We start from the raw sequence: 12,313 nt of genomic DNA, 5'->3' as shown, positions 1-12,313 counted from the left end.
CCTAATCCTTCATACCATAATGATAATGATGAAACAAGGGCATTTGCTTGATAGAAACAGTGTAAGCTAAAGCATTCCTCTTACAGTCCGTTTTAGCTGTTTACTACTTCTGCAAAAGCTTTGAAAGTAACAAAAATGTTTAAAATGTAGTTGAGTGAATAAGCTTCTGAAACTAAACCTAATCCTTCATACCATAATGATAATGAAGAAAAAGGGTCATTTGCTTGATAGAAACAGTGTAAGCTAAAGCATTCCTCTTACAGTCCGTTTTAGCTGTATACTACTTCTGCAAAAGCTTTGAAAGTAACAAAAATGGTCAAAACGTTGTTAAGTCAATCAGGTTCTAAAACTAGACCTAATCCTTCATACCATAATGATGATGATGAAACAAGGTCATTTGCTTGGTAGAAACAGTGTAAGCTAAAGCATTCCTCTTACAGTCCGTTTTAGCTGTTTTCTACTTCTGCAAAAGCTTTGAAAGTAACAAAAATGTTTAAAATGTAGTTGAGTGAATAAGCTTCTGAAACTAAACCTAATCCTTCATACCATAATGATAATGAAGAAAAAGGGTCATTTGCTTGATAGAGTTAGTGTAAGCTAAAGCATTCTTCATACAGTCCGTTTTAGCTGTTTACTCCTTATGCAAAAGCTTTGAAAGTAACAAAAATGGTCAAAACGTTGTTAAGTCAATCAGGTTCTAAATCTAGACCTAATCCTTCATACCATAATGATAATGATGAAACAAGGTCATTTGCTTGATAGAAAAAGTACGCTAAAGCATTCCCTTTTACAGTCTGTTTTAGCTGGTTACTCCTTCTGCAAAACCTTTAAAAGTAACAAAAATGTTTAAAATGTAGTTGAGTGAATAAGCTTCTGAAACTAAACCTAATCCTTCATACCATAATGATAATGAAGAAAAAGGGTCATTTGCTTGATAGAGTTAGTGTAAGCTAAAGCATTCTTCATACAGTCCGTTTTAGCTGTTTACTCCTTATGCAAAAGCTTTGAAAGTAACAAAAATGGTCAAAACGTTGTTAAGTCAATCAGGTTCTAAAACTAGACCTAATCCTTCATACCATAATGATAATGATGAAACAAGGTCATTTGCTTAATAGAAACAGTGTACGCTAAAGCATTCCCTTTTACAGTCTGTTTTAGCTGGTTACTCCTTCTGCAAAAGCTTTGAAAGTAACAAAAATGTTTAAAACGTAGTTGAGTGAATCAGGTTCTAAAACTAGACCTAATCCTTCATACCATAATGATAATGATGAAACAAGGGCATTTGCTTGATAGAAACAGTGTAAGCTAAAGCATTCCTCTTAGAGTCCGTTTTAGCTGTTTACTCCTCATGCAAAAGCTTTGAAAGTAACAAAAATGTTTAAAATGTAGTTGAGTGAATAAGCTTCTGAAACTAAACCTAATCCTTCATACCATAATGATAATGAAGAAAAAGGGTCATTTGCTTGATAGAGTTAGTGTAAGCTAAAGCATTCTTCATACAGTCCGTTTTAGCTGTTTACTCCTTATGCAAAAGCTTTGAAAGTAACAAAAATGGTCAAAACGTTGTTAAGTCAATCAGGTTCTAAATCTAGACCTAATCCTTCATACCATAATGATAATGATGAAACAAGGTCATTTGCTTGATAGAAACAGTACGCTAAAGCATTCTCTTTTACAGTCTGTTTTAGCTGGTTACTCCTTCTGCAAAACCTTTAAAAGTAACAAAAATGTTTAAAATGTAGTTGAGTGAATAAGCTTCTGAAACTAAACCTAATCCTTCATACCATAATGATAATGAAGAAAAAGGGTCATTTGCTTGATAGAAACAGTGTAAGCTAAAGCATTCCTCTTACAGTCCGTTTTAGCTGTTTACTACTTCTGCAAAAGCTTTGAAAGTAACAAAAATGTTTAAAATGTAGTTGAGTGAATAAGCTTCTGAAACTAAACCTAATCCTTCATACCATAATGATAATGATGAAACAAGGTCATTTGCTTAATAGAAACAGTGTACGCTAAAGCATTCCCTTTTACAGTCTGTTTTAGCTGGTTACTCCTTCTGCAAAACCTTTAAAAGTAACAAAAATGTTTAAAATGTAGTTGAGTGAATAAGCTTCTGAAACTAAACCTAATCCTTCGTACCATAATGATAATGAAGAAAAAGGGTCATTTGCTTGATAGAAATAGTGTAAGCTAAAGCATTCTTCATACAGTCCGTTTTAGCTGTTTACTCCTTATGCAAAAGCTTTGAAAGTAACAAAAATGGTCAAAACGTTGTTAAGTAAATCAGGTTCTAAAACTAGACCTAATCCTTCATACCATAATGATAATGATGAAACAAGGTCATTTGCTTAATAGAAACAGTGTACGCTAAAGCATTCCCTTTTACAGTCTGTTTTAGCTGGTTACTCCTTCTGCAAAAGCTTTGAAAGTAACAAAAATGTTTAAAACGTAGTTGAGTGAATCAGGTTCTAAAACTAGACCTAATCCTTCATACCATAATGATAATGATGAAACAAGGGCATTTGCTTGATAGAAACAGTGTAAGCTAAAGCATTCCTCTTAGAGTCCGTTTTAGCTGTTTACTCCTCATGCAAAAGCTTTGAAAGTAACAAAAATGTTTAAAATGTAGTTGAGTGAATAAGCTTCTGAAACTAAACCTAATCCTTCATACCATAATGATAATGAAGAAAAAGGGTCATTTGCTTGATAGAGTTAGTGTAAGCTAAAGCATTCTTCATACAGTCCGTTTTAGCTGTTTACTCCTTATGCAAAAGCTTTGAAAGTAACAAAAATGGTCAAAACGTTGTTAAGTCAATCAGGTTCTAAATCTAGACCTAATCCTTCATACCATAATGATAATGATGAAACAAGGTCATTTGCTTGATAGAAACAGTACGCTAAAGCATTCTCTTTTACAGTCTGTTTTAGCTGGTTACTCCTTCTGCAAAACCTTTAAAAGTAACAAAAATGTTTAAAATGTAGTTGAGTGAATAAGCTTCTGAAACTAAACCTAATCCTTCATACCATAATGATAATGAAGAAAAAGGGTCATTTGCTTGATAGAAACAGTGTAAGCTAAAGCATTCCTCTTACAGTCCGTTTTAGCTGTTTACTACTTCTGCAAAAGCTTTGAAAGTAACAAAAATGTTTAAAATGTAGTTGAGTGAATAAGCTTCTGAAACTAAACCTAATCCTTCATACCATAATGATAATGATGAAACAAGGTCATTTGCTTAATAGAAACAGTGTACGCTAAAGCATTCCCTTTTACAGTCTGTTTTAGCTGGTTACTCCTTCTGCAAAACCTTTAAAAGTAACAAAAATGTTTAAAATGTAGTTGAGTGAATAAGCTTCTGAAACTAAACCTAATCCTTCGTACCATAATGATAATGAAGAAAAAGGGTCATTTGCTTGATAGAAATAGTGTAAGCTAAAGCATTCTTCATACAGTCCGTTTTAGCTGTTTACTCCTTATGCAAAAGCTTTGAAAGTAACAAAAATGGTCAAAACGTTGTTAAGTCAATCAGGTTCTAAAACTAGACCTAATCCTTCATACCATAATGATAATGATGAAACAAGGGCATTTGCTTGATAGAAACAGTGTAAGCTAAAGCATTCCTCTTAGAGTCCGTTTTAGCTGTTTACTCCTTATGCAAAAGCTTTGAAAGTAACAAAAATGTTTAAAATGTAGTTGAGTGAATAAGCTTCTGAAACTAAACCTAATCCTTCATACCATAATGATAATGAAGAAAAAGGGTCATTTGCTTGATAGAAATAGTGTAAGCTAAAGCATTCCTCTTACAGTCCGTTTTAGCTGTATACTACTTCTGCAAAAGCTTTGAAAGTAACAAAAATGGTCAAAACGTTGTTAAGTCAATCAGGTTCTAAAACTAGACCTAATCCTTCATACCATAATGATAATGATGAAACAAGGTCATTTGCTTGGTAGAAACAGTGTAAGCTAAAGCATTCCTCTTACAGTCCGTTTTAGCTGTTTACTCCTTATGCAAAAGCTTTGAAAGTAACAAAAATGGTCAAAACGTTGTTAAGTCAGTCAGGTTCTAAAACTAGACCTAATCCTTCATACCATAATGATAATGATGAAACAAGGTCATTTGCTTGATAGAAACAGTGTACGCTAAAGCATTCCCTTTTACAGTCTGTTTTAGCTGGTTACTCCTTCTGCAAAAGCTTTGAAAGTAACAAAAATGTTTAAAACGTAGTTGAGTGAATCAGGTTCTAAAACTAGACCTAATCCTTCATACCATAATGATAATGATGAAACAAGGGCATTTGCTTGATAGAAACAGTGTAAGCTAAAGCATTCCTCTTACAGTCCGTTTTAGCTGTTTACTACTTCTGCAAAAGCTTTGAAAGTAACAAAAATGTTTAAAATGTAGTTGAGTGAATAAGCTTCTGAAACTAAACCTAATCCTTCATACCATAATGATAATGAAGAAAAAGGGTCATTTGCTTGATAGAAATAGTGTAAGCTAAAGCATTCTTCATACAGTCCGTTTTAGCTGTTTACTCCTTCTGCAAAAGCTTTGAAAGTAACAAAAATGTTTAAAATGTAGCTGAGTGAATAAGCTTCTGAAACTAAACCTAATCCTTCATACCATAATGATAATGAAGAAAAAGGGTCATTTGCTTGATAGAGTTAGTGTAAGCTAAAGCATTCTTCATACAGTCCGTTTTAGCTGTTTACTCCTTATGCAAAAGCTTTGAAAGTAACAAAAATGGTCAAAACGTTGTTAAGTCAATCAGGTTCTAAAACTAGACCTAATCCTTCATACCATAATGATAATGATGAAACAAGGTCATTTGCTTAATAGAAACAGTGTAAGCTAAAGCATTCCTCTTACAGTCTGTTTTAGCTGGTTACTCCTTCTGCAAAAGCTTTGAAAGTAACAAAAATGTTTAAAACGTAGTTGAGTGAATCAGGTTCTAAAACTAGACCTAATCCTTCATACCATAATGATAATGATGAAACAAGGGCATTTGCTTGATAGAAACAGTGTAAGCTAAAGCATTCCTCTTAGAGTCCGTTTTAGCTGTTTACTCCTCATGCAAAAGCTTTGAAAGTAACAAAAATGTTTAAAATGTAGTTGAGTGAATAAGCTTCTGAAACTAAACCTAATCCTTCATACCATAATGATAATGAAGAAAAAGGGTCATTTGCTTGATAGAGTTAGTGTAAGCTAAAGCATTCTTCATACAGTCCGTTTTAGCTGTTTACTCCTTATGCAAAAGCTTTGAAAGTAACAAAAATGGTCAAAACGTTGTTAAGTCAATCAGGTTCTAAATCTAGACCTAATCCTTCATACCATAATGATAATGATGAAACAAGGTCATTTGCTTGATAGAAACAGTACGCTAAAGCATTCTCTTTTACAGTCTGTTTTAGCTGGTTACTCCTTCTGCAAAACCTTTAAAAGTAACAAAAATGTTTAAAATGTAGTTGAGTGAATAAGCTTCTGAAACTAAACCTAATCCTTCATACCATAATGATAATGAAGAAAAAGGGTCATTTGCTTGATAGAAACAGTGTAAGCTAAAGCATTCCTCTTACAGTCCGTTTTAGCTGTTTACTACTTCTGCAAAAGCTTTGAAAGTAACAAAAATGTTTAAAATGTAGTTGAGTGAATAAGCTTCTGAAACTAAACCTAATCCTTCATACCATAATGATAATGATGAAACAAGGTCATTTGCTTAATAGAAACAGTGTACGCTAAAGCATTCCCTTTTACAGTCTGTTTTAGCTGGTTACTCCTTCTGCAAAACCTTTAAAAGTAACAAAAATGTTTAAAATGTAGTTGAGTGAATAAGCTTCTGAAACTAAACCTAATCCTTCGTACCATAATGATAATGAAGAAAAAGGGTCATTTGCTTGATAGAAATAGTGTAAGCTAAAGCATTCTTCATACAGTCCGTTTTAGCTGTTTACTCCTTATGCAAAAGCTTTGAAAGTAACAAAAATGGTCAAAACGTTGTTAAGTAAATCAGGTTCTAAAACTAGACCTAATCCTTCATACCATAATGATAATGATGAAACAAGGTCATTTGCTTAATAGAAACAGTGTACGCTAAAGCATTCCCTTTTACAGTCTGTTTTAGCTGGTTACTCCTTCTGCAAAAGCTTTGAAAGTAACAAAAATGTTTAAAACGTAGTTGAGTGAATCAGGTTCTAAAACTAGACCTAATCCTTCATACCATAATGATAATGATGAAACAAGGGCATTTGCTTGATAGAAACAGTGTAAGCTAAAGCATTCCTCTTAGAGTCCGTTTTAGCTGTTTACTCCTCATGCAAAAGCTTTGAAAGTAACAAAAATGTTTAAAATGTAGTTGAGTGAATAAGCTTCTGAAACTAAACCTAATCCTTCATACCATAATGATAATGAAGAAAAAGGGTCATTTGCTTGATAGAGTTAGTGTAAGCTAAAGCATTCTTCATACAGTCCGTTTTAGCTGTTTACTCCTTATGCAAAAGCTTTGAAAGTAACAAAAATGGTCAAAACGTTGTTAAGTCAATCAGGTTCTAAATCTAGACCTAATCCTTCATACCATAATGATAATGATGAAACAAGGTCATTTGCTTGATAGAAACAGTACGCTAAAGCATTCTCTTTTACAGTCTGTTTTAGCTGGTTACTCCTTCTGCAAAACCTTTAAAAGTAACAAAAATGTTTAAAATGTAGTTGAGTGAATAAGCTTCTGAAACTAAACCTAATCCTTCATACCATAATGATAATGAAGAAAAAGGGTCATTTGCTTGATAGAAACAGTGTAAGCTAAAGCATTCCTCTTACAGTCCGTTTTAGCTGTTTACTACTTCTGCAAAAGCTTTGAAAGTAACAAAAATGTTTAAAATGTAGTTGAGTGAATAAGCTTCTGAAACTAAACCTAATCCTTCATACCATAATGATAATGATGAAACAAGGTCATTTGCTTAATAGAAACAGTGTACGCTAAAGCATTCCCTTTTACAGTCTGTTTTAGCTGGTTACTCCTTCTGCAAAACCTTTAAAAGTAACAAAAATGTTTAAAATGTAGTTGAGTGAATAAGCTTCTGAAACTAAACCTAATCCTTCGTACCATAATGATAATGAAGAAAAAGGGTCATTTGCTTGATAGAAATAGTGTAAGCTAAAGCATTCTTCATACAGTCCGTTTTAGCTGTTTACTCCTTATGCAAAAGCTTTGAAAGTAACAAAAATGGTCAAAACGTTGTTAAGTCAATCAGGTTCTAAAACTAGACCTAATCCTTCATACCATAATGATAATGATGAAACAAGGGCATTTGCTTGATAGAAACAGTGTAAGCTAAAGCATTCCTCTTAGAGTCCGTTTTAGCTGTTTACTCCTTATGCAAAAGCTTTGAAAGTAACAAAAATGTTTAAAATGTAGTTGAGTGAATAAGCTTCTGAAACTAAACCTAATCCTTCATACCATAATGATAATGAAGAAAAAGGGTCATTTGCTTGATAGAAATAGTGTAAGCTAAAGCATTCCTCTTACAGTCCGTTTTAGCTGTATACTACTTCTGCAAAAGCTTTGAAAGTAACAAAAATGGTCAAAACGTTGTTAAGTCAATCAGGTTCTAAAACTAGACCTAATCCTTCATACCATAATGATAATGATGAAACAAGGTCATTTGCTTGGTAGAAACAGTGTAAGCTAAAGCATTCCTCTTACAGTCCGTTTTAGCTGTTTACTCCTTATGCAAAAGCTTTGAAAGTAACAAAAATGGTCAAAACGTTGTTAAGTCAGTCAGGTTCTAAAACTAGACCTAATCCTTCATACCATAATGATAATGATGAAACAAGGTCATTTGCTTGATAGAAACAGTGTACGCTAAAGCATTCCCTTTTACAGTCTGTTTTAGCTGGTTACTCCTTCTGCAAAAGCTTTGAAAGTAACAAAAATGTTTAAAACGTAGTTGAGTGAATCAGGTTCTAAAACTAGACCTAATCCTTCATACCATAATGATAATGATGAAACAAGGGCATTTGCTTGATAGAAACAGTGTAAGCTAAAGCATTCCTCTTACAGTCCGTTTTAGCTGTTTACTACTTCTGCAAAAGCTTTGAAAGTAACAAAAATGTTTAAAATGTAGTTGAGTGAATAAGCTTCTGAAACTAAACCTAATCCTTCATACCATAATGATAATGAAGAAAAAGGGTCATTTGCTTGATAGAAATAGTGTAAGCTAAAGCATTCTTCATACAGTCCGTTTTAGCTGTTTACTCCTTCTGCAAAAGCTTTGAAAGTAACAAAAATGTTTAAAATGTAGCTGAGTGAATAAGCTTCTGAAACTAAACCTAATCCTTCATACCATAATGATAATGAAGAAAAAGGGTCATTTGCTTGATAGAGTTAGTGTAAGCTAAAGCATTCTTCATACAGTCCGTTTTAGCTGTTTACTCCTTATGCAAAAGCTTTGAAAGTAACAAAAATGGTCAAAACGTTGTTAAGTCAATCAGGTTCTAAATCTAGACCTAATCCTTCATACCATAATGATAATGATGAAACAAGGTCATTTGCTTGATAGAAACAGTGTAAGCTAAAGCATTCCTCTTACAGTCCGTTTTAGCTGTTTACTACTTCTGCAAAAGCTTTGAAAGTAACAAAAATGGTCAAAACGTTGTTAAGTCAATCAGGTTCTAAAACTAGACCTAATCCTTCATACCATAATGATAATGATGAAACAAGGTCATTTGCTTGATAGAAACAGTACGCTAAAGCATTCCCTTTTACAGTCTGTTTTAGCTGGTTACTCCTTCTGCAAAACCTTTAAAAGTAACAAAAATGTTTAAAATGTAGTTGAGTGAATAAGCTTCTGAAACTAAACCTAATCCTTCATACCATAATGATAATGAAGAAAAAGGGTCATTTGCTTGATAGAAACAGTGTAAGCTAAAGCATTCCTCTTACAGTCCGTTTTAGCTGTTTACTACTTCTGCAAAAGCTTTGAAAGTAACAAAAATGTTTAAAATGTAGTTGAGTGAATAAGCTTCTGAAACTAAACCTAATCCTTCATACCATAATGATAATGAAGAAAAAGGCTCATTTGCTTGATAGAAACAGTGTAAGCTAAAGCATTCCTCTTACAGTCCGTTTTAGCTGTATACTACTTCTGCAAAAGCTTTGAAAGTAACAAAAATGGTCAAAACGTTGTTAAGTCAATCAGGTTCTAAAACTAGACCTAATCCTTCATACCATAATGATAATGATGAAACAAGGTCATTTGCTTGATAGAAACAGTGTACGCTAAAGCATTCCCTTTTACAGTCTGTTTTAGCTGGTTACTCCTTCTGCAAAAGCTTTGAAAGTAACAAAAATGGTCAAAACGTTGTTAAGTCAATCAGGTTCTAAAACTAGACCTAATCCTTCATACCATAATGATAATGATGAAACAAGGTCATTTGCTTGATAGAAACAGTGTACGCTAAAGCATTCCCTTTTACAGTCTGTTTTAGCTGGTTACTCCTTCTGCAAAACCTTTAAAAGTAACAAAAATGTTTAAAATGTAGTTGAGTGAATAAGCTTCTGAAACTAAACCTAATCCTTCATACCATAATGATAATGAAGAAAAAGGGTCATTTGCTTGATAGAAACAGTGTAAGCTAAAGCATTCCTCTTACAGTCCGTTTTAGCTGTTTACTACTTCTGCAAAAGCTTTGAAAGTAACAAAAATGTTTAAAATGTAGTTGAGTGAATAAGCTTCTGAAACTAAACCTAATCCTTCATACCATAATGATAATGAAGAAAAAGGGTCATTTGCTTGATAGAAACAGTGTAAGCTAAAGCATTCTTCATACAGTCCGTTTTAGCTGTTTACTCCTTATGCAAAAGCTTTGAAAGTAACAAAAATGGTCAAAACGTTGTTAAGTCAATCAGGTTCTAAAACTAGACCTAATCCTTCATACCATAATGATAATGATGAAACAAGGTCATTTGCTTGATAGAAACAGTACGCTAAAGCATTCCCTTTTACAGTCTGTTTTAGCTGGTTACTCCTTCTGCAAAACCTTTAAAAGTAACAAAAATGTTTAAAATGTAGTTGAGTGAATAAGCTTCTGAAACTAAACCTAATCCTTCATACCATAATGATAATGAAGAAAAAGGGTCATTTGCTTGATAGAAACAGTGTAAGCTAAAGCATTCCTCTTACAGTCCGTTTTAGCTGTTTACTACTTCTGCAAAAGCTTTGAAAGTAACAAAAATGTTTAAAATGTAGTTGAGTGAATAAGCTTCTGAAACTAAACCTAATCCTTCATACCATAATGATAATGAAGAAAAAGGCTCATTTGCTTGATAGAAACAGTGTAAGCTAAAGCATTCCTCTTACAGTCCGTTTTAGCTGTATACTACTTCTGCAAAAGCTTTGAAAGTAACAAAAATGGTCAAAACGTTGTTAAGTCAATCAGGTTCTAAAACTAGACCTAATCCTTCATACCATAATGATAATGATGAAACAAGGTCATTTGCTTGATAGAAACAGTGTACGCTAAAGCATTCCCTTTTACAGTCTGTTTTAGCTGGTTACTCCTTCTGCAAAAGCTTTGAAAGTAACAAAAATGGTCAAAACGTTGTTAAGTCAATCAGGTTCTAAAACTAGACCTAATCCTTCATACCATAATGATAATGATGAAACAAGGTCATTTGCTTGATAGAAACAGTGTACGCTAAAGCATTCCCTTTTACAGTCTGTTTTAGCTGGTTACTCCTTCTGCAAAACCTTTAAAAGTAACAAAAATGTTTAAAATGTAGTTGAGTGAATAAGCTTCTGAAACTAAACCTAATCCTTCATACCATAATGATAATGAAGAAAAAGGGTCATTTGCTTGATAGAAACAGTGTAAGCTAAAGCATTCCTCTTACAGTCCGTTTTAGCTGTTTACTACTTCTGCAAAAGCTTTGAAAGTAACAAAAATGTTTAAAATGTAGTTGAGTGAATAAGCTTCTGAAACTAAACCTAATCCTTCATACCATAATGATAATGAAGAAAAAGGGTCATTTGCTTGATAGAAACAGTGTAAGCTAAAGCATTCCTCTTACAGTCCGTTTTAGCTGTTTACTACTTCTGCAAAAGCTTTGAAAGTAACAAAAATGTTTAAAATGTAGTTGAGTGAATAAGCTTCTGAAACTAAACCTAATCCTTCATACCATAATGATAATGAAGAAAAAGGGTCATTTGCTTGATAGAAACAGTGTAAGCTAAAGCATTCTTCATACAGTCCGTTTTAGCTGTTTACTCCTTATGCAAAAGCTTTGAAAGTAACAAAAATGGTCAAAACGTTGTTAAGTCAATCAGGTTCTAAAACTAGACCTAATCCTTCATACCATAATGATAATGATGAAACAAGGTCATTTGCTTGATAGAAACAGTGTAAGCTAAAGCATTCCTCTTACAGTCCGTTTTAGCTGTTTACTACTTCTGCAAAAGCTTTGAAAGTAACAAAAATGTTTAAAATGTAGTTGAGTGAATCAGCTTCTGAAACTAAACCTAATCCTTCATACCATAATGATAATGAAGAAAAAGGGTCATTTGCTTGATAGAAACAGTGTAAGCTAAAGCATTCCTCTTACAGTCCGTTTTAGCTGTTTACTACTTCTGCAAAAGCTTTGAAAGTAACAAAAATGGTCAAAACGTTGTTAAGTCAATCAGGTTCTAAAACTAGACCTAATCCTTCATACCATAATGATAATGATGAAACAAGGTCATTTGCTTGGTAGAAACAGTGTAAGCTAAAGCATTCCTCTTACAGTCCGTTTTAGCTGTTTTCTACTTCTGCAAAAGCTTTGAAAGTAACAAAAATGTTTAAAATGTAGTTGAGTGAATAAGCTTCTGAAACTAAACCTAATCCTTCATACCATAATGATAATGAAGAAAAAGGGTCATTTGCTTGATAGAGTTAGTGTAAGCTAAAGCATTCTTCATACAGTCCGTTTTAGCTGTTTACTCCTTATGCAAAAGCTTTGAAAGTAACAAAAATGGTCAAAACGTTGTTAAGTCAATCAGGTTCTAAATCTAGACCTAATCCTTCATACCATAATGATAATGATGAAACAAGGTCATTTGCTTGATAGAAACAGTACGCTAAAGCATTCTCTTTTACAGTCTGTTTTAGCTGGTTACTCCTTCTGCAAAACCTTTAAAAGTAACAAAAATGTTTAAAATGTAGTTGAGTGAATAAGCTTCTGAAACTAAACCTAATCCTTCATACCATAATGATAATGAAGAAAAAGGGTCATTTGCTTGATAGAAACAGTGTAAGCTAAAGCATTCCTCTTACAGTCCGTTTTA

Source organism: Pungitius pungitius, chromosome 16 (assembly GCF_949316345.1).
Source record: "Pungitius pungitius chromosome 16, fPunPun2.1, whole genome shotgun sequence".
NCBI lineage: Eukaryota > Metazoa > Chordata > Actinopteri > Perciformes > Gasterosteidae > Pungitius > Pungitius pungitius.
Note: the sequence above shows the minus strand (reverse complement) of the source record.